The 21,892-nt window shown below is 45.4% G+C and overlaps 1 protein-coding gene across 1 annotated transcript in view; it reads left to right on the top strand.

Annotated features, from left to right (window-relative positions):
* Positions 1 to 21,892, top strand: part of RETREG1 (reticulophagy regulator 1) — a 126,526-nt gene that overhangs the window by 11,981 nt on the left and 92,653 nt on the right. The window lies entirely within an intron of this gene.

Below are 21,892 nucleotides of genomic sequence, written 5' to 3'. Positions count from 1 at the left end.
CACCTCAGTTTCTCTTTCTCTTTCTTTCCCTGGGAGCCACCCTTCTTGGAGTCCTTCTCCCCCTGTTCTGATCTAGTCTGATTGTCCCCTGGGCCTGCTGTCCCTGCAGGACATCTGCGTCGTCACCCCGTTCCCCCTCTCCCGTGTGAGAGCCTCTGTTACTGGACCCCTGCTGAGAACGGGGTCAGCAGCACCCATGTCTTCTCCTTGAGATGATTCACGATGGTTTAAGGTTTAAGGTTTTCTTGTGTTTGCTCTGAGTGCTTTGCGTCTGCCTGTCCTCTGTTACTGGACTCTTTCTTGGTGGCCTCTTCGGTATCGAGAGAGTACATCCTCTAGCATGTTTTGAGAACTTGCGTGCAGAAAATATCTTTATCCCACCCTTCCAGCTGATTGCTGGTTTGACTTGGTTTAGAATTCTGGGTGGGGAATAATTTTCCATTAGAATTTTGAAGCACTGCCCTCCCTTCTGGCTCGCTTCCAGCGTTGCTTTTCGCAGATGGATACCTTTCCAACGCCTGATCTCTTATAGATGGTCTGCAATTGGTCCAGCTATTGGTTTATGATTTCTGGTATTTGGGTAAGGAGTCAGTCTGACTGCTGTGTTATTCTAGCTTGTGCTTTAGATCTTCGGGGCAAGCTTAAAGCATTTCTTTTTGCCTTTCTTACTTCCGGGACCCAATGTTTGCTTGCCATGTAAAGGCTGCATCTGACTTCGGTGGTCCATTCTCGAGATGGATGGAACTGAACACAGGGCTTCTGGGTGCCTCCAAAGGTTACTCACGCAGAAAAGAGCCTGAGTGGCACCTCCCCGCCCCCCCGAATCGTGCAGGGGTGCTGCCCTGGCTGGCTCCCACGGGCTTGGCTGAGTCGTGCCCCGGGGGGTGGGCGTCAAGCCTGGCACCTGGCCGGGCTGTGCGGGAACTTGCGATCCTAGGATAGGCTGGGCCTAATTGAACTAAAAGGCGGAGAGAATTCATACCTTGACCTCATTAGCACAACGCTCAAAACACGTAGTGTCCTAACTTGTCATAGACCAGGCCACCTTGAGCCAGAGTGTCACTGTTTACATTCGAGGTCTGGTTTGGAGCCAAATGCTACGTTGCTGCCCCTTTCTGTTTGTGTGCTTCCAGAAAGCCACACTGGCGCTTCTGGGCGTGTGTTTTGCTGATCTGTGTAGCACTGAACGAAATGGACATCCAGAGTTGCAGATTTCAGCCCAGGAGTCATAGCATGAATCTATTAGAATCACCTAGGAGCCTGAGCTCCCCAGTTCTTTGAAGATACTGACCTGCTTTCGGTATTTCAAACAACTGGGGAAGAGGCTTATTTCTATGACAAAGTTGCACTCACTCTGACCTAGTAAACTGTGCTGTTTATTTTGTTAGCAGCTAAAACCTTGCAAAAGAAAGCACCTGTATGATGAAATAAAAGGTAGGGAATCCTTGCTTCAGTTTTACCATCTCATTTTTTAGATGAAGAAACTGAGTCCCAAGGCCCCGCAATGAGCTGGTGACAACGCGACCCTTTCTGAAAACTGCACGCCACCAAGTGTGGAAGCCGTGAGCACGAGGAAACTTAGGAAGGTAGAATCACAATGTTCCCAAGGGCAGAACTGCCCACCACATGATTTTACACGCCCGTGTGGAGACTCTGCTGAGTGGATCCAACCACACCTCTGGGGTTTTGAGCGTCTGGAGTTGGTGTATTGACAGATCTCCCCAAGAGTCGCCAGGCCCCTCCAAAGCTCCTAGCTGTGAGCTTCAGGCATTCCCCCCAGACTTCACCCTCCCTTCTTACCTGCTGTCACAGAAGCCAGAGATTGTAAAAGTCACTTTTGACAAAAGGAGACTTTCTCCTGCTCTCAGTAGTCATGGCTTGCATTTGACTTGCACATCTACTCAAAACAAGATGTTTACTGTCCAGCTGATGGAGTACCACCTTCTTTCAAATGATGAGGGTAACTCCATCCTGGGAGACCTTTCCTAGGGAGAATTCTTGTCACTTGAAAATGTATTTATTATTCAAAGGAAATATTTTTATATGTTTCTGAACTACAAATGGACAGTTATGTTTGCTCAGACGCCACCAAGACCTATTGAAATGAACATCGACCCGGTCTGTTTAATAGCTATATTTGTTATCAAACCCAGTTTAAGGGCTTTTTTGTTGTAATAAAATCTCTTGAAGAGAGCTGTTGATCTCTTCTCTTCCAGCTCTCCTGTAGCTGGTACACATAATACGGGGCGATCACAAACAAAAAAACTGCGTGCACTCAGTGTTTAAAAAAATTCAAGCTTTCCTGGGAAATAACAACAAAATATAAAAGCAAGGACTAAAGCTATCCGTTCAAACAGCAGGGTTTAGGGACGGTGGTGTGCAAGACTGCAACCGCTGCTGACTTGCCCATCCCAGGTCCCCCGAGGAGAATTTCACCAGGAGTCAGGAGGCAACCTTGTGGTCTCTAGCCCTGGGGCTCGGTTGCTCATGAATTGCATAAAATCCAAATTGATCTTTGTATATGGAGGAAATGGCTCATAAGCTGGAGGAAGGGACATTATATAAAATCCCTCTTGCAGCTGAGTTCCTGTTCCATGAATGGATATATCTTGGGGGTACTGACTGTAGTTTGGAAACCTTACTTCATCTATTAAATCATCTTTTTAGGAATGAATATATATTTTCTTGGCATACCTTATGAATTTAACTTCCAAATACCTTCGGGATAAATTCAGAACAACAGCTTGCATTGTCACGTCGTGTAGAGTATCAGAAAGCTTTAGTGAGGGACTTAAACCAGTTTATTTTCATAGTTTATGAAAAAAAATGGTACATATGTTAAATTTAACCTTTTTCTTATAAATGAATCTGAATATTTAAAGATATTTGACAATAAAGTTTCACTTTTGCCTCAAGTTCTAAGTTCATTAGAGTAGATTTTAAAATATAATCTAGTGGAAATGGAAAATATGATCCTAAAGTTGCTTTTTCTGTTTTTTAATTAACTAGTATGAACGAATACTAGCTTTCATTTATCAGCGAGGAAATTGATAATTTCCATGAAAATGTTTCACTTTTAATAATATCACTGAACGTTTTAGCTCTGATGTTGCCCGTGGAATCTCCGCTGTGTATGGGTTTGCCTGGCGCAGAAGGTGGATGTCTTAAGGCTCATGAGCCCACGATTCATGACACGCTTGCCACGTGCCTGTGGCATTCAGAAGCATGGCTGTTAACAAAAGAACCGTGGTTGGATATTGTCTTAGAATGTCAGTGATGATCTTTGGCTTCTAGTTAGAAGAACTCCCAGATGTGTAGAAAGAAGCCCAGGCATGTGTCGTGTATGGTGTGGCTTTCGCGTAACGGCGGCTGCTGCAGTGACGGGATGCCTGCGTTGGCCAGGGCACCATCCTCCTTGACCTGACCAGTCACATCGATATCACAGTAAAGCTCGCAACAGGGCTTTATTCAGCACGGTGGCAGGTTAGGAGAGCCAGACTGACTTCCCTTTAAAGAGATACAAATTAGCCTAAGCCAAGGTCCCAGGGCCATCATGTTATCTGTTGCTTCTCAAAAGGTCTTCAAAAACTATGCAGAAATTTTCACGCTCCTCATGCAATTCTTCCCCCCATTTTGGCAAGCTGCTACTGTTATGATAGTGTGCTTTAGGAAGTTCATGAATAACGATGACGTTAATTACACGCATGATTATTTAATTACGTTAATTGACTCATCCATTCAACAAACATGGAATGAGCCGCAATGCAGAAACGCATTATTGAGCACCTGCTTTTGGCCAGGTGGTGACCTCATCCGGGGGTGACACTGGTGATCTGGACAGAGTGGGTCCTCCCCTCATGGAGCTTACAGTTTGGTGTCAGCAAACGATAAACAAGTGAACAAGCAAATGATATACAGGTGGGAATCAAGATGAGTGCATGAAAGGAAAAGACGTTTTTCTGGGGAAGCAATGGGATGACAAATATGATCACGGTCGGCCAAGGAGACAGGTTCTCAGGGTTGTGTTGCTACTGAGTGTGACCCCGAGGCAGTGTCTTGACCTTGTGCCTTTACCAAGCTTTTGAAACGCCTTTTGCCAAAGAACTCCTGTCCTCCTTGTTCAGAATAGCCGATCCCTTTTGGGGAAAGCAGGTTTGAAGTTCTGATGTAGCTGACTGCACGGTTGGGGTCATTCTAAAAAGACACATTAAGAACTGACCAAAGGCATCTCTCTGTCATTTGTAAGCAGAGTTTCACCTCGCATTCACTGCTCGTCTGATTGAAATGCCAGCTTATGATTGAAATGGGGATCCTCTTCGGTGCCAGGCTCCTGGTGCCTGCTCTTCGTGGCTGCGTCGAGGCGTTTTCTTTCATTGTTCATGTTTAACGCCAAATGTTATAAACACAGAAGCTGAGTCGCTCTCTTGGAGAGCTTAATGAGAAACTGTCGCCTTTGCTCATCACGTGTGCTTTTACTCTGCTTCCTGGCATTGTTTTTCACGGGTGTTGTCTGTATGTTGGGAGAGTTAATTTGGCCCTGGGACTCTCAGGTGGAATTCTCAGGAGGACATGTGTTTTCCGCTAGAAGTTGGTTCCGACCGCTCTAAGGGACGGCTTTGTTTCCCTTGTTTAATTAGAGACAGCTGTAGGGCTGTTGCCGCCGCCCACGGGTGTGCACGGGAGGGCGGGCCTGTTGGTGATGCCCCCACCTTCTAGCGCAGCCACGGGGGTTTGGAAACTGCGGGTGTTGGAGGGGGTGGCTTTACTCCCTCCTGTAACGCTTTCAGTCACCATTTATCTTGTCTTCCTCTTTTATTGCTCCTTTTTTGGCAAATGGTGAAAAGCATTAAAAACAAACATCCCAAGAGGTTCACTTTTTTTAACGATTTTTTAAAAATTGAAGTATAGTTAATTTACAATGTTGTGTTAGTTTCTGGTGTACAGCAAAGTGATTCAGTTTTATATATATATATACACACACACATACACATATGCATACATACATGTATATGTATATGTATCTGTTCTTTTTCAGATTCTTTTCCATTATAGGTTATTATAAGATATTGAATATAGTTCCCCATGCTATACAGTAGGTCCTTGTTGTTTCTCTGTTTTATATATAGTAGCATGTATATGTTATCCCAAACTCCTAATTTGTCTCTCCCGCATCCCCTTTGGTAACCATAAGTTTGTTTTCTTTGTCTGTGAGTCTATTTCTGTTTTGTAAATAAGTCCACTTGTATCATTTTTTTTAGATTCCACATATAAGTGATATCATATGATGTCTGTCTTTCTCTGTCTGACTGACTTCACTTTTAACAAGTCAGGGTTGCATTGTTGTTCAGATCATTATTGCGGCTCCCGGGCTCTCAAAGTGAGCTTGGGGTTGTCGTCTGTGACCTTCACTGCTTCACTTACACGCTTGCTGTGTTTTATTGATTGATTCTTTTCATATTAAGAAGATAAGGAAATGTTCACTCTGTTAGTTTGCCTTCTTTTATTGGGGTGAAAAAGGGTTTTCCTAATGATGAAATATCAAGTTCTTACACCAAAGAGGTCTTCTCAGGACCAAACTTGTGGCTGTCATTTTGCATCTCAACTCATGGTTTGAATTCCTGTGGGCTAAGCTTAAACCTGAGTAATCGTCTTTTCTTTATTTTCTCTTTGCCAGTTTCCTTATCGTTTTGTATTTATTCTGTGTTACAGTGGACATTTAAGCTCTCTCAATTGCTTTTTGGACTGAGATATAGTAGAAATCAGTGCTCACGAAGGCAGGCTAGTGTGTGTGTGTGTGTGTGTGTGTGTGTGTGTGTGTGTGTGTGTGTGTGTGTGTGTGTGTGTGTGGCTAAGGAGGAGGGGTGAACTAGAGGTGAACTAGCTTCTAGCAAGATGAGCCCAGTTAAAGGACTTAATCTTTCTGAGCTTCAGTTTCCTCATTTGTCAAAAACAATAAGGATTATGGAGCGAGCCGCCTCACGTCTGCGGCACCCCGGCTGTGAACTCACTCGGGCCAGAGCCCTTGCCCTGTGGTTCTTTTTCCGAATCACAGTTTCCCGCTTAAAAATGTTCCATTAAATTTTATATTACTACTTGTGTGTGCTATATACTGAAAGTTAGTTTTAAAACCACAAATTGTAAAAGAAGACATTAAAATATTACTTTAAATAAAAATAACTTCTTAGGTGCTGGAAGCCTGACTTGCTAGTTGCCTTGCACTTCCGGGGCCAGGTTCCACTAATCCACCAGACAGGGCGGTTTCGTTATAGGGGGAGCTCGCTCCTGCCCGTGTGTTCACACGCCCTCCATCTGAGCGGGTGGGAGAGGCTCTGCTTGGTTTGCTCTTCAAACCCTGCCCAGGGTTCCTGGAGGTCCTGGGCTTGGAGTCGGGGGACCCTGAAGAATTGACAGCCATCAAAGGAGATTCATTCTCATCCCAAGTTTACGCTTGGTTTGGGATGTTCCAGAAACACAGTCTGGGGAATTTCGAGGACCGGGGTCCATGAGGCAGCTACCGGTCCTCTCTCATGCCTTGTGCACGGATGCACAGGCATCTCTCTCTCTCTGTCTCTGTATTTCTGTCTCCACTTCTGTTTTCTCTTTTGATTGGACGCATAGGAAAGAACCAGAAAGGGTTTTCCGACCCGGATGACACAGCAAGTCTTGGGCCTTGAGGTGGCACTGCCAATCACAGTCCAGCTGGACAGTGGCCATTGGCATGTGGGCCCAGAGGGGCCCTTCCTGAGTCAGAATACTGGTGCCCAGACATTTGCTGTGCTTTCTCCTGCGCCTCAGGTTTGGCGGTGGAGTTTCCGGGGGTCTTGGCTCTCCGTGCGCTGGGAGTGGTGGCCTACGTCCCCCGTCCTGTGCCAGCGACTAGAAGGACATCCAGTGGACCTGCACACACCCTTCTTATTTTTACTCAAGTTTTGAAAACATTTCCCACCCTGTGTTGGTCAGGCAGCCACGCCAAGTAGGATTGTAATCTCCAGCTTTGACTGACCCGTTCCTGGTGTTGCCTTTTGCAGGGACAGACGCCCACGTGTGTCATCACTGTTCTGCCCCCCGCATGTATCTGTGGAAAGTGTGACGACAGGAGTCCACGTCCCGTTCTGGGTGTTATGTGGGTTTTTTGAACATTCTGGCATCAAATAAGAAAAGTAGGTGGTGTTTTTCCTGGGACAGCTACTGGCTATGGTGTTCCTGCTAGTAAGGGAATGTTTGTGTGGGGAGGCTGCTTGCCCGTGTCTTAGGGAGGCTGTGTTCCTAAACGGGGTGACCCGGGGTCAGCCCTGCTGACCTGCACGGCTTTGGTACACTGATAAAGGACACTTGATCTTGGCCTTCCCATAAGTGGCCCTCCCAGGATGGCAGCATTACTAACTCAGTGCTCAGTCTTGATGTTTTGGACATTTGAAACAAATTAGATAGCTGCTTCTCTGCGTTGTGTGTTTGTTCGGATCTTTAGTGGGTGAGTGTATAACTTACTGTCCAATCCTAAGTATGCTGGACAAGGTGTCAAGCAGGATACTGTGGTCTCTCTGATCTGAAGTCACCTGTTTGTTCTAATCCACACAGTTTCGTATAGTTTGTTCAGCTGTTTCAGCCTTGGTCTCTTTGGCAGCCTGAGAGAATGTCTCATTTTCTAGCAGGGAGTTTAGGAGAGACAGGATGGTCCTCAGCTCTGCGGGGCTGACCGGCCAGCTGCAGGCTCGTTCACCTTGACGTAGAAGTGGACCTTGTGGTGGTCAGTCACTTGGCTCAAGGGGTGTAAAAGCCTCAGTCCTAGTTCTGGAACATCGTGGCCTCAGACTGGGAGGGAGAGGGTCTGGGCTGTGTGAATCTTGTTGCCGAGCCTAGGATCTTGACGGGGAATGGTCATTCCACGAGGCCCATCTCTGTGTGCCCGTGATCTTGGACAATGTGTATTAGAGTGTGATCGGGGTTCATTCACCTGGAAAGGGATTGGCTGGAGCTGGGGAGGCAGAGGCCTGGCCGGGCTTCCCATGAAGAGGGGGAGGAGAGAGAGCAGGGTAGGGATGGGCTGGAGGACCAGGCCAGCCAACAGGGCAGAACCAAGGTGGGGTGGGGGCCGCGTGGAAGCCCCGGGGCTGAAGTCCAGCTGCTTGCATCCTTGGGTTTTCGGAGTGAAGGAGCTGGAGGAACAAGAAGATCATCGACAGCTGTGGCAATGCTGTCAGTCTTGGAACTGCAGAGTGGCTGAATTCCTTTTGGCGGACCCTGGACAGGGTCAGGTGCATTGCAATGGGGTCTTGAATGGAGTGTGGATGTGAGCTGATGAGTGGTTGACCACAACTGAACGGGCATTTAAAAGGCAGGCGCCCATATGACAATTGCCCTTTCAACCCTGCTATCTAGAACATTCTGGTGCTTTAGATTGGTTAAAGTGGGATGCCAAGGGACTCCATAAGTGGTGTGTAAATAGGGAAGTGGACTTGGAGTCAAGAAGACCCAACTCTTTCAATTATAGGCTGGACGGTTTTAGACGAATTGCTCTAACCTAGTCTATTTATGAGTGTATAATTTCCACATATTAACTTCATCGGGTTGTGCAGGAGCATTAAATGAGATGAAGATGTAGAAAACAAACTTATGGTTATCAAAGGGGAAAGGAAGTGGGATGGAGGGATAAATTAAGAGTATGGAATTAACAGGTACAGACTACTATACACAAGACAGATAAGCAACAAGGATTTACTGTATAACACAGGGAACTATATTCAGTATCTTTTAATAACCTATAGTGGAAAATAATCTGAAAAAAAATATGTAACTGAATCATTTTGCTGTACAGCTGAAATTAACACCTGAAACTAACCATGTTGTAAATCAATTATACTTCAACAAAAAATGAGATGAAGATGTGACAATATCTAGCAAATGGTAAATCCTCATTACCTCTCAGCTTCTTTCTTTCTCAGGCATGCCCATAATGGTTCATTGAACTCATTACTGTGTGTCTGGCCCCCCTACCCCCTACCCAAGAGCTGGTCTTCTTAGAAGCCTCTTTAACCCCTGCCAATGTGTCTTGTACCCAGTGTATGCATTTATTTATTTATGAAGGAAGAGGCCCCAAGTTCAGCTTGGATTTGGATCAGTTGTGAGGTATGGCTTCTAGGTTTATGGTTCATGGACTCAGAGAATTTTTGGATGGGAAATGCCTGGGGAGATCATTGCAGCTCAGTGTTTGCAAACCTAGCTATTAACACGTAGGTTCCTGTGCCTCACCCCAAGGATTCTTCTCTCCCAGGTCCAGAATGGAGCCCAGGAATCTGTATTTTGAAAAAGTGTCCTGAGTAATGTGATGGTCAGTCAGTTGGGGGAAGGACTTATCTAGCCAGTGTCCACTTTACAGATGAAAATACTGAGGCGTAGAGAGGAGGATGGAGGTGTTTCTCACCAGCTGTGTGATTGGGGCCAAAACTCAAACTCTGCAGGTGCCACTGGGCAGACACACAGTATCTATCTCATTGCCATTTGCATACAAACCCATGTAAACCAACCGGGCTGCCATGACAACAGCTGCTTGGCCTCGTATTTATTTTTTTCTCCCCCCTCTGTGCGTCTGGGTTTCACTGTCCCTCTTCTGTACACCGCCACCCCGCCTTCGTCCCTCTTATCCTCCTGTGCTCCACTGCAATGCGTGACTTTGATCAGATCTCTTCTTTCTTCTTCTAGCGCCTTTCTGTGACGGAATCTTGCAGTTAGTATTTAACTTACTGGTAACTCAGCCGGAAGGGGCAGCACAGGTTGACTCACCCAACCCTGCTTGGAAGTCAGCTTCTGCTGAGCTGCAGTGACCACCTGGGACAGGCGTGAGGCAAGGTGGATGGGCAGACAGTATACACTAGGTGGCGCTAAAGAGCCCACCGCATGGCCCGGTGCTCCTGACTTGATTTGCCTGTGGCTTTTCTCTTAATTCCATTGCAGAGCTGGGGTAAAGCAAGCCTGATTTCGCCTTGCCTTGACCTCAGATGGACTTGGTTCCACTCCTGCTGCACCCTTGGCTCCTCCCACTCTCTGGGCTCAAGAACGCAAACTCCCCCCCGCTGTTCCTCCCCACTGTCTTGTGGTTTGTCCACCATGCCTTGCTCAGCTGGGCACGTTCCCTGAATTCACTGGATTATCGCCACCGGTTTCTACTGGAGCCAGCCTGACTCGGACCCTTTCTGGTTGCTGTAGTCTGACGCCTCCCTGCCTATGGGTGGCTTCCAGAATTTCTCACCTCCCTCTGTAAAGAAGCTTGCCTCTTTATTTTTCTTCATACTTCTCACCTCTTGCTTCTAATTCACTCTTCTGGTCATCACAACTAAAGAAGTACTTTGGTGAAAAAAAAGAAACGCTTCCGAGTTTAACTTAGTCTCTGATTTGCAGTGAATCGAGTCATTATCTTGCTCCATTGCATGATTACCCTCTTCTTTCTCAATTATTTAAAATCGTATATTTTGTTGATTCCTAAGAAACATATCCCCCTTCTCCTTGACATACCTTCATGTTTAAACAGGTTTGAAATTGGGATGCATTTTACAATTCAGAGGGTCATAGCTTATTTGCCAGCTTCTTTCCCCCCTTAGTGGTGTATAGTTTAGTTTCATATCGCATCTTCAGACAGTATTTTTGTAGGATCTGGATAAAAGACCAGGAAAAACTGAAGCCAACTTCAGTGAAGATTCAGAATTTTGCAATATTAAGGAAGATGAGTGCCAGTACGCCTAACACTTGAGAAGATGACAGAATTATTTTCCAGAAAAATGTGATCTGGACTTTGAACAATGTTGGATAAATCATATGAGGTCCTTCTTTTATGATTAGAACCACCGTAATATTAAATAAAGCCAATGTACACGAAGGACTCTATCTAGGCAAAGTCTGTGGTTCTATATATTTCAGTAAAGGAGAACTAAACCTCCTTTTTAGATCTCTCTTTTGAAAGAGCTACAAAGCAAACACTGCAGATTAATTCCTGCATGAGAACTGTGGAGGGTTCTAGTGCTTTTGTCCACAGACTTCCTTTCTCTGAAGACAGAAATGTGTATTTTAGCTGTTGACAGCCTTCATTTCATAGTACAAAGTGGGTTATGCTTTACCCAGAAATGAGGGTTAGGTTTTTACACATGGGATGAGCTAAATATCCCATGGGATGTCCTTTTCATCCCTTACCAAAGAAGTTGTTCTGTTTGTTTTTGTGAACTATCCCTTTCTTTGCTTTTACAAGAAATTTATCCTGTCGAGCCATTTAATTTGGCCTTGCAAAACTTATCATGAAGTAATGGAAGAGTTAGTTAGGCTTTCCTTGTGTATCAAACAGATACACAACTAGTCGAGAAAAGGTGTTTTAGCAATTTGTAGTTAGCCACGGAGCAGAGGTCCACAGAAGATCGCTCTAGTGCTTTCATCTCCTTTTCCATCATGTAAGTTGTCCACATAGCCCATCCCGGGGCTCTGGCCTCCCTGCTGTTCCTTCCTCCAATCCCGAACCCCACGCACACCTGGCATCCTGAAACCAGTAAAGGGACAGGGAAAAGCTGTGGCCTTGAATGATTCGCGCACAGAAAGCTGAGACGATGGGCGACCTGAGTGTGATTTAGTTCCCAGCCTGTCATTTTCCTTGTTGAGCATCTTCGTGGAGTGAGTGTCTAGCTCTCCTGTCCGTGGCTTATGGGCAGCGAATGCAGACTGGTTTGATACTAGTCAAAGCCCATAATTTTTTAAAAATTATTTTATTTTATTTACTTATTGTTTTTGGCTGCATTGGGTCTTCGTTGCTGCACACGGGCTTTTCTCTCGTTGTGGCGAGCGGGGGCTACTCTCCGTTGCAGTGTGCGGGCTTCTCGTTGCAGTGGCTTCTCTTGTTGCCAAGCACAGGCTCTGGGCGCGCGGGCTTCAGTAATTGTGGCTCGCGGGCTCTAGAGTGCAGGCTCAGCAGTTGCGGCACACGGACCTAGGTGCTCCGCAGCGTGTGGGATCCTCCCGGACCAAGGCTTGAACCCGTGTCCCCTGCATTGGCAGGCAGACTCCCAACCACTGTGCCACCAGGGAAGCCCCCAAAGCCCATTATTTGATAGGAAAATTTTCTGCTTAAAATCACAGCCCATTCCAAAATGGACATCATTTGGGGGTTCCCCAGTCTCCTCTATTTTTTTTTTTTCTTTTACAATTAGTAGAGGGTTTACCCTTACAGTTGTTTAGGTTTTCTCTGGATCCCTACCTGTTTTCCTTATACCCTCCCTTGGCTCTGAGCATACGGTTGGGTCTTATTTCTTAGCTGGCCCAGGTAGCTGAGTAGAGACTAGTGGTATAAACCATCCCAACAATACCAAGTGGGCTCTGGCTGTTGGTGACTTGAAAACTAGATTAAAATTCAAAATGATGTAACCGAAGCAGAGAACGAGAGAAGAAAGTGTAGAAGAAAGAAACAACAGGAAGAAAAAAGCAAATAGACAAATGTATCCAATATAAAAATGAATCAGAAATGATGCTATACAAGCATGGCTAGAAATCATCCGTGGACTGTAATTATCACAAGCTAAACATGAGTCAGCTGGGTAACGTGGTATTTTTTTTTTTTGGCCTCGCTGGGTCTTTGTTGCTGCGTGCAGGCTTTCTTTAGTTGTGGTGAGCAGGGGCTACTCTTCGTTGCCGTGTGTGGGCTTCTCATTGCGGTGGCTTCTCTTGTTGTGGATCACGGGCTCTAGGCGAGCAAGCTTCAGTAGTTGCAGCACGTGGGCTCAGTAGTTGTGGCGCATGGGCTTAGTTGCTCCACGGCATGTGGGATCTTCCCGGACCAGGAATCGAACCCATGTCCCCTGCATTGGCAGATGGATTCTTAACCACTGTGCCACCGGGGAAGTCCCAGTGTGGTATTTTTTAAAGCAGTCATCCCACTGGGATATAGAGTTGGACACAACTTGCTAAAAGAAAGTGCACATAGTGAGTTGCAGAACTTTACCTTCCCAATAGCAGCTAAATCATACAGTATGTATTTATAGGACAGATGGGTATTCTTATATACATATGGTTTTATATATGTATGAAACTTGTATATAATTTTATATATGTATATATAGCGTATAATTATCATATGTAATGTTTACCTACCATGATATGTATGTGTATATTATAGTTGTCCTATATAATGTTCACCTGTCTTGGTTTCCAAAGTCTTGATTACCCCTTGTCAGATAAATGTTATGTCAGCTAAAAGAAGTACATGTAACTGTCTTAGTAAACAGAAATGATATTTTAATTTAAAATGGTATTTTAATTTAACTGGTTATAAAAAGCCCATCCAGCTGCAGAAAGATGTTTACAAAAGCTGGAAACTTAGGAGTTGGTAGTGATTCTTAGTGGCCTCACTTCTAGGATCTGTTGATGCAGTCGCAGGTCCCTAGTCTAATTTGGGGAAAGGCCAGTGTCCGTGGCCTTTTTGTTGAACTAAAAGTGATTTTAAGGAGGAAACAAGCCTTTATAGGGCTGGCTGAATGGACCTGTGAGCTGTGCCGTCGCACAGAGCCCGGTGTTCAGAAGGCCCTGCACGTGGGGATTAATGCTCTGAGGCCACCATCTTGTCATTCTTAGTACTTCCATCGCTGGATACGTGTTTTGTCAGTGAAGCTCAACAGGACGATGGAGCACATGCTGGGAGCGTGGGGCCTCAGCTCACGTGCGGGACCTCCTCCCCGGGATGGGGTTCTGGCCGCCTCGTCCCAGCCACTGGGCGCCAGCCCTGCCCACCCTCCCCGTCTCCACCCCACCCCGCATGACTGCCCTGGGTCCTCCGCCCAGGGCCGTGGCCAGGTGGCATCGGTCGGGGGAGGCTTGTGTTCCACTGTGACCGCCCGCCCCTCTCTGGGGCCTGAGCACAGGTGTGAGAAGGGTCCTCCTCAGGCACAGATCATCGTCTTCGCCCGGCCGGCTGCGCCTCCGAGAGCACAGTGACGAGCGGGCAGGGCCCTTACCCCGCCCGGACCCAGGTCCCAAACACGCCCTGGAGTCGAGGCTGCAATACTGTGGGGAACTCCTGTTTGTTGTGGGTTGGGCCTGCAGTCTGGTCGGGAGGGGAGGTTGACTTCTCCATCCCCAGTGAGGTCTCTGCATTTTCACCTTGCACCGGACCTGGAAAGTTACGTAGCGCCCCTGAGTGAGAAAGATGCCTGTCCACAGCCGGTACTTTTATCATTCTGCTTCCCATGACCTCATGGGCATCGTGCAATGTGACCACAACCCGTCTCTGAATATTCGTTCTGCAGCATTCAGGAATCCTCTGGCCAGCTGTGTGCAGCCATTTTCGCTTCAAAATTCCCCCCGTGGGTGAGGGGGTCACCACGTGTTTCTGTGAATTCTGTGAACGGCAGATCGGCAGGGTCACCCTGGGGCTTGGATCAGGCTGTGCCGTGGGATGTGCATGGGCAGGTCCTAATGGCGTTTGGTTCTTCTCCTGAGAGCTGTGCTATACCTCAGAGAGATTCTCAGCATCAGCCAAGCAGACCAGCACTCACAGGCACTCAGAGCTTAGGAACGCAGCAGGTTTCAACAAGGTGTTTAAGAAAATCTCTTATTATGTCCTTACGGGCAGGATGGAGTAACATGGATGGAATGTAGCGGCCAACTGGATGGCCTGTCATATTCATAAAGTGCTGATTCATAAACTAGGTCACTGTGGGAGTCACAGGGCTCCAGTACCGATCGATCTCCATCCACCTCCAGCAGTGTGGTCGAGGACCACGGACCATTGGTCAAGGACCAATGGTTGATGCCACCATTAAGGGCTGTGGGTTTGAATGATGGACCATGTCAAACAAGAACCAGTGTAATAGGACATACTGAGATTCAAAAGTTGCATCAGAAAAATAGAATCCTTGAGGGTTTTAGCTGCCTGTAAATTCAAGATAAGCCAGTATGCTGATAGAGCTGTTAAAAAAAAAAAAAAAAAAAAAAAGGCTGCGCCCAAATGAGTTAATCAGTTGAAAACTTAATGACCGCACAAAATCCTGCACACACATTTTTAGAGCAGTTTTATTTATAATTGCCCCAAATTGGAAGCAACCAAGATGTCCTTCACAAGGTGAATGGATAAACGGTGGTACATCATATGATGGGATATTATTTGATAATAAAAAGAAATGAGCTATCAAACCATGAAAAGACAGAGGAACTTAAGTAAATACCAAGTGACAGGAGCCAGTCTGAAAAGGCTACATACTGTATGATTCCAACTAAATGACATTCCGGAAAAGGCAAACTAGTAGATACAGTAAAATGATCAGTGGTCCCCAGAGTTTATGGGGAGAGAGGGAGGCATGAATATGTGGAGCACAGGGATTTTTAGGGCGGTGAAAATACTCTGTATGATACTATAATGATGGATACGTGACATTATGCATTTGTCAAAACCCCTAGAATGTATGACACAAAGAGTGAGCCCTGCTGTGATCTATGGACTTGGTTAATAACGTATCAACATCGGTTCATCAGTTATAACAGATGCAAGATGCTGTAACACTGAAGCAAGGTGTTAGTACTAGGAGACACTGTAGGTGGGATGGGAGGATGGGGGAGGAGATACGTGGGAAGTCTCTGCACAATCTACTCAATTTTTCTGTAAACCTAAAACTGCTCTAAAAAATACAGCCTATTAATTAAAAAAAAACAAACTGTATAAGTAGAGCTATGGAATCCAGAACAAATGGATTTAAGGCCCGTCCTGGTTCCCCCACTCTGTAGGGACCAGATGCCCAGTGGGAGCATTTGGTCTGAAAAGAGTCACACCTGGAGCCTGGCCAGAGGAGGGATGGGACGCCTGGGGAAGAGGTGAAGGGACCAGGGATGTGTGTCCTAAAGAGGTGTGAGCATAATCCTCGCTTTCTGCAGTCTTGGTGGTGGTGGCTGGTGTCTTTGAGGAGCGCTCCTGGCATCTCTTCAGTCAGTTCATCACACCCTGAGCAGACATACTCTTGAAAATTGGTGACAGCCCTTCCAGCTATTTTCATGTGATAACAGGAGGTGGAAGAGGCAGGAGCTTGTGTCTGGGAGGTATTTAGCAGAGTGGTGAGAGAGCTGGTTTAGAGCCAAGCTGTCTGGATTCCTGGATCCTGTCTGGATCCTGGCCCCGCCTCTCCTGATCTTGGGGCCTTGGGCAAGTTTCTTAACCCCTCCCTGCTCACCTGCAAAATGGAGTACCTTCCCCATGGGATTGTTATAAGGATTAAATGAGCGAATACATTAAATGATGTCTAGAACTGTGCTCGTACGCACTAGACATCAGCGGTTTTATTCATTGCAGTGTGGTTCTGGAGGGCAGAACTAGCGCCGCTGGGTCAAGGGAAGCCAGCGTTAAGGGCACTTTCTCACTCCTCTATTTTAGCCTCTTGGACTCTTGCTGTTCCCTGCGCTTACCCTGTTCCCGACCTGGAATGCCTTTGGCGCTTTCCACCTGGCAAAGTCTGACTGCTCCAGGGAGTCAAAGCTTAAACACCCACCTTCTCCCGAGAGCTCACTCTGCCTTCCTGATGCAGTTATCGGCCCTCTTTCCTGCTCCCACACCCTTTTGGAAAGTATTGATACTTGGGTTAAACATAGTTGTTTACTTGTCTGCTTCCCGGCTTCACAGGGATTTAGTCATCAGTGTGTCCCTGCAGCTAGCCCAGTGTCTCATAATCACTGGTTATGGAATGAAAAGGGAATTTCCCCTTCCCCCAGTAATAAAAGGACACAGTAGGAAGCTGGATGCCGAAGACATGCTGAGCTCCCCGATATGAGATGTATTTCAGTAGAGGTGGGTGATTCTCACTGAGGGAAGCACGGGTTGGATGAAAGTGTAGTCTTCCTCTAAGTGATGCCACAGTGCACCAGCATCAGAATTGCTTACGGCCCGCAGACAGGGATTGTTTTTTTTTTTTGATGTCCTATGAGACAGTTTTCATATAAAAAAAAGAGTGGTTTGAAACAATTCTGTTCAACTACCTTTTAAAAAATAAATTTGGATTAAGTAAGGTTGAAACCCTTGTTCTTCTTTGAGCTTTCAATTTTAGCTAACATAACTTACTGTTTTGTTTATAGATCGATCAGACTTTAGCAAGCATTTTCAAGAGAGTCTTTGGTGAATGACTGGTTTTATTAAAAAGTTTCACTGTACTCCTTTCAACATTTTAAGCTGCATTTGTAAATTTTATATTTTCCCTGTCCCTTTAAAGTATTTTATTATCAGAGGTTACTAAGGTTCCACTAAGAGACTCAGGAACCAACCTGATTAAGCTTCCACCAGCCAAGATGGGCCACTTGACGGTCAGTAGGGATGAGACTGCAGCGGGCTGGAGCACATCATTCACAGTAACACTAAAAAAAATGTAATGACCCGAACCAACTGTGTTCCCTTTAGAGGATACTAAGGAACTGTCTCATTATCTTGAAGGCTGGTAAATAAAGACAAAGAATCAAGCGTTGATCCTGCCTTTCCCATGAGATCCGTCTCTTCCGGTCATCACACATTGATGAAGGGGAGTTTCTCTTTATAGATGTGACCCAGCTAATACCCGTAGCAAGAATGAAGGGCTCCTACCCCAGGGTAGTCCCTGAGGAATTAATGCCAGGCAGTCATCGCGAATGGCTGCTAATGTCACAAAAACAGAGACACCAGACAGTATGTGCCTTCTGATGGGAGCACACAGCTCCACCTGTCATGTAGCTCTCTAGGAGAAGAAGTTGAACCTAAATCTGGTCAAGACTCTAGATGCAATTGCCAACCTTTACAGTCTGCAGAAGGGGTAAAGGAAAATGTTAAACTAAACCACAAGGATACAAGGAGTGATTCTCAGACTCTGGAAAGCTTTACTGGACAAAATGAGTCTGTTTCTTCCACAGAAATTTTAAGCAAAAAAAAAAAGTAAATAAAAGAGAAATAGTCAAGAGAGATAGAGAGATGGGCGGACAGGAGACCTATAAATTACAGGAAACTTAAAACTCACATCTATCCATTTCAATGTATGACTTTTTCAGATTCTGTTTCAGTCTTTTACTCTGTGTGTGTGTGTGTGTGTGTGTGTGTGTGTGTGTGTGGCGTGTGTACACGTGTGTAAAAGATGACTGGGAAGATGTGAATGCTGACAGGTATCTGATGACATTAAGAAATTAAAGCAATTTTATTAGGTGTGATAGTGGTATTGTTGTTAGGTTAAAAAGTGCTTTTTTTAAAAAAAATAAATTTATTTATTTATTTAATTATTTTTGGCTGTGTTGGGTCTTTGTTTCTGTGCGAGGGCTTTCTCTAGTTGTGGCGAGCGGGGGCCACTCTTCATCGCGGTGCGCGGGCCTTTCACTGTAGCGCAGCCTCTCTTGTTGCGGAGCACAGGCTCCAGACGCACAGGCTCAGTAGTTGTGGCTCACAGGCCTAGTTGCTCTGTGGCATGTGGGATCTTCCCAGACCAGGGCACGAACCCGTGTCCCCTGCATTGGCAGGCAGATTCTCAACCACTGCGCCACCAGAGAAGCCCCAAAAAGTGCTTTTTTGTTTTTGAAGATAAATGACAACAGTTACAAGTTAAATTATATGATGCTTGATATTTGCTTCAAATAATTTGGGTGTGTATGTGGTGAGGGGAGCTTGGTGGGTGGGAATATAGAAGAAACAAGATTGGCCATGAATGGAGAATTGTTGAGGCTGGGTTTATTATACTTTGGTCTCTCTTTTTGTATATATTCGAAAGTTACCAAAATAGAAGTTTTTAAAAAAATGACTTTGTCTAACAACCAAGATCTCCCAATATTAGGCAGTTCCTGTAAAATAAATAAACTCATAGGTGTTCCTAAGATTTTAATTTCAAATCACAACTCTAAATTATACTACATATTTTAAATTGGAACCATGAGACGAATTATCGTAGGCAGTAAAAATAATTAAAATACCAAATACGTGCAGGTTTTTCTAAGTACAAATTATTACTATTAGGACTTAGTTTCTCAAACATGTCTATGCTTAATTCTTGGGCTGCAAAGACGCTCATCTACCAAGGAGACATGCAATCCCATACCGGTATGGCATTTCCATCCCAAGTAGTTGTTGGGTTTGCTTTCTCATCTGGCTGAGGATTCTTAATGACCAGAGACCCTTGGGCAAGATGCCAACTATACCCTGGCCCAGGGAACACGGGGGAGGGGATGGGGAGGTGGCGGGGTGGGCATCCCCAGTGCTCTTGGGAGTTGCTATGGCAACATCCTCTAAATGAGGGCTTCTGGCAGCCAGGACGGTGGGTCAAAGTCCTGTCATTCCCTAATTTTTCTATTCCTGGAAGATTGTAATTTCCACTAAAAGAATAACTAATGACCTTCATTGCTTCAGTTGGTTTTGCATTTCTTTGGTTTTTAAAAGATACTTAAATGGCTTCCTGGCTAGCTCAAAAGACCTTTAAACTTGAGGGAACTTTCTCTCCTAGGGTTTTTTGCCTGACTCTGCAAAGAAGGCCATTCTAATGAAACATACTAATCTAACAGTTGCAGATTCCCTCTGATGCAATGTGAGTCACACTGTGAGTTGCAACTCACTTGTGGAGTCACTTTAGTGAGCCAGAGTCAGCATTTTAAAATATAATGGAATTGAAGGAAAGTATCAGAAGGCATCACACATTGTAAGGATAAATATTATTTTTGAAACTTTGGTTTCATTTGTATGTATTTAGAGGTAAATGAATTTCTTACGGTGGATCACTATCAAAAATTTTGAAAACTGCCACTTCAGTGTGAGGTGGGGAAAACAGAGAGACTGGCACACAGACAAGCGCAATAATTAATCATAAACTGACAGTGAGGAGGTAAGCCAAAAAGAAAATAAATACCAAAAAACAACTTCGGTTAAAACAAACATAAGAGCTCAAAAATAGAGCAAGTGTTAGACCCATAGTGGAAGAACAAGTTATTGTTACTAAAGATGTGGGTGTTGGCATTATGGGTTGTCTTTTTTTTTTTTTTTTAATTAATTAATTAATTTTTATTTTTTTTGGCTGTGTTGGGTCTTCGTTTCTGTGCTAGGGCTTTCTCTAGTTGCGGCGAGTGGGGACCACTCTTCATCGCGGTGCGTGGGTGTCTCACTATCGCGGCCTCTCTTGCTGCGGAGCACAGGCTCCAGACGTGCAGGCTCAGTAGTTGTGGCTCACGGGCCTAGTTGCTCCGCAGCATGTGGGATCCTCTCAGACCAGGGCTCGAACCCGTGTCCCCTGCATCGGCAGGCAGATTCTCAACCACTGCGCCACCAGGGAAGCCCTATGGGTTGTCTTTTATGTCTGCTCCTTCCTCTGCATATATTGTTCACCATTTATTCCTTTTTGGTAGCACAGTGCCTGGCGCAATGTAGGCCCCCATAAATAAATGTTTATTGAATGTAAACACTAGTAATTAGACCACCTGTTTCAGAGGATCTGGGGGGGAGGACCCTGGGGTCTGGGAATCTGTATTTTAACAAGCTTTCCAGGCAGTCAACCTGCTGGCAGTTGCAGACCAGTATTAAAGAAGCACTGACCTATTCTACCCACTCTGGCCCAGGTCACACACACAGCTGACATTAGAACCAGACATGGAAATGGGGTTGTCCACATTCTGGGAGAGGTTTTACCCACAACTTCACCAGCATCTCATGTTGACCACTTCTCACCAAGCACATTGCATGACCTTCTAGTAGATGTCCTGGACTCCATGCTTCCTCCCTACTCCACCTCATCCTCTCTGCTGCCCCCAGGCATTTTCCTAAACCACTCATCATTTCATTTACCTACTCTATACCTTTGGCTTTCTCTCTATTGTCAGTAGTGACGACTAAACTCCCTACATATCCTTCAGGGCTTGCCGTAGTCTGCCCCCAGCCTGGCACCTCAATTTCTTCTCTCTGCCAGTCTCCCAACTCTCTTGTTGTTTATCCCTCTGCTTCCACAGGGGCCATCCCAGACCACTTGCATGCCCCAGGCACACCTCACCCTTGCCTGACTCTTAACTTCTGCTCATGTTGTATCCTCCAATTGAAACAGCTTCTGTTTTCCTCTGAATTGCATCCATCCTCCCAGACCAAGTTCAATGCCACTTTTTATAAATCTTCCCTGATTTGGAGTTAATCATTTCTCCTCCTTTGCTTCTCTTTGCTCTTTGCTCATGTCTTGCTACAGCACCAAGACTCATTGCCTTGGACTTTGTTAGTGCAGCCTGTGTTCATCTCCCTGATGAGGAAGTAAGTTCCTAGAAGGCAGTATTCATGTGTTCTTTGCTTCTTTATACATCCCACACTGCCTTACAACTAGTATTAAATGACATTTCTGTTAAATTGATTTTTCTGAGTTATGATTGCACCGAAGTCAATATTAATTGGTAGCTTAACCAACTAACTTATGTAGAATGGGCTTCAGCCTCTATGTGAAGGCTCAAAGCTCCTTGTGACTTCCTTGCCATTCCATTCCTTCATAAAACCAATCAAAAAACAAAACAAAAAGTACTGTAGGGTTTGTGTGCTGTTCATGATAAAGAATTCTTTGTTTCCCTCTGGAGAGGAGGTGGGCAGATAGACAGAAGGGCAGTGATCTTAGAAAGGGCTAGCAAATTGGATCCCTAATAACTGCTATTTTTAAGAGATTGGTGGGGTGGGGGTAGGAGTTAAAGAAATGGATGTGGCATAAGAGAAAACCGTAAGACAGAGGACAGCAAGCAAAGGGCATCTACTCTAGCTTCTCTTGTGCGTGAAAGAACCCTGCTGCTCTGCCTTTTTAATTTTAGCCCATCATGATTCTTCTCCAGGTCAGTTCTATTCCATCTGTTAGCAGAGTGATATTTGGGCCATACCCAAAATAGCAAATCTTCTGCCCAGATTGGAGGTTAGAGCGGAAAGCCTGGCACAAAAGTA

This window comes from Balaenoptera acutorostrata, chromosome 2 (assembly GCF_949987535.1).
Source record: "Balaenoptera acutorostrata chromosome 2, mBalAcu1.1, whole genome shotgun sequence".
NCBI lineage: Eukaryota > Metazoa > Chordata > Mammalia > Artiodactyla > Balaenopteridae > Balaenoptera > Balaenoptera acutorostrata.
Note: the sequence above shows the minus strand (reverse complement) of the source record. Positions and strands in the feature narration are given on the sequence as shown.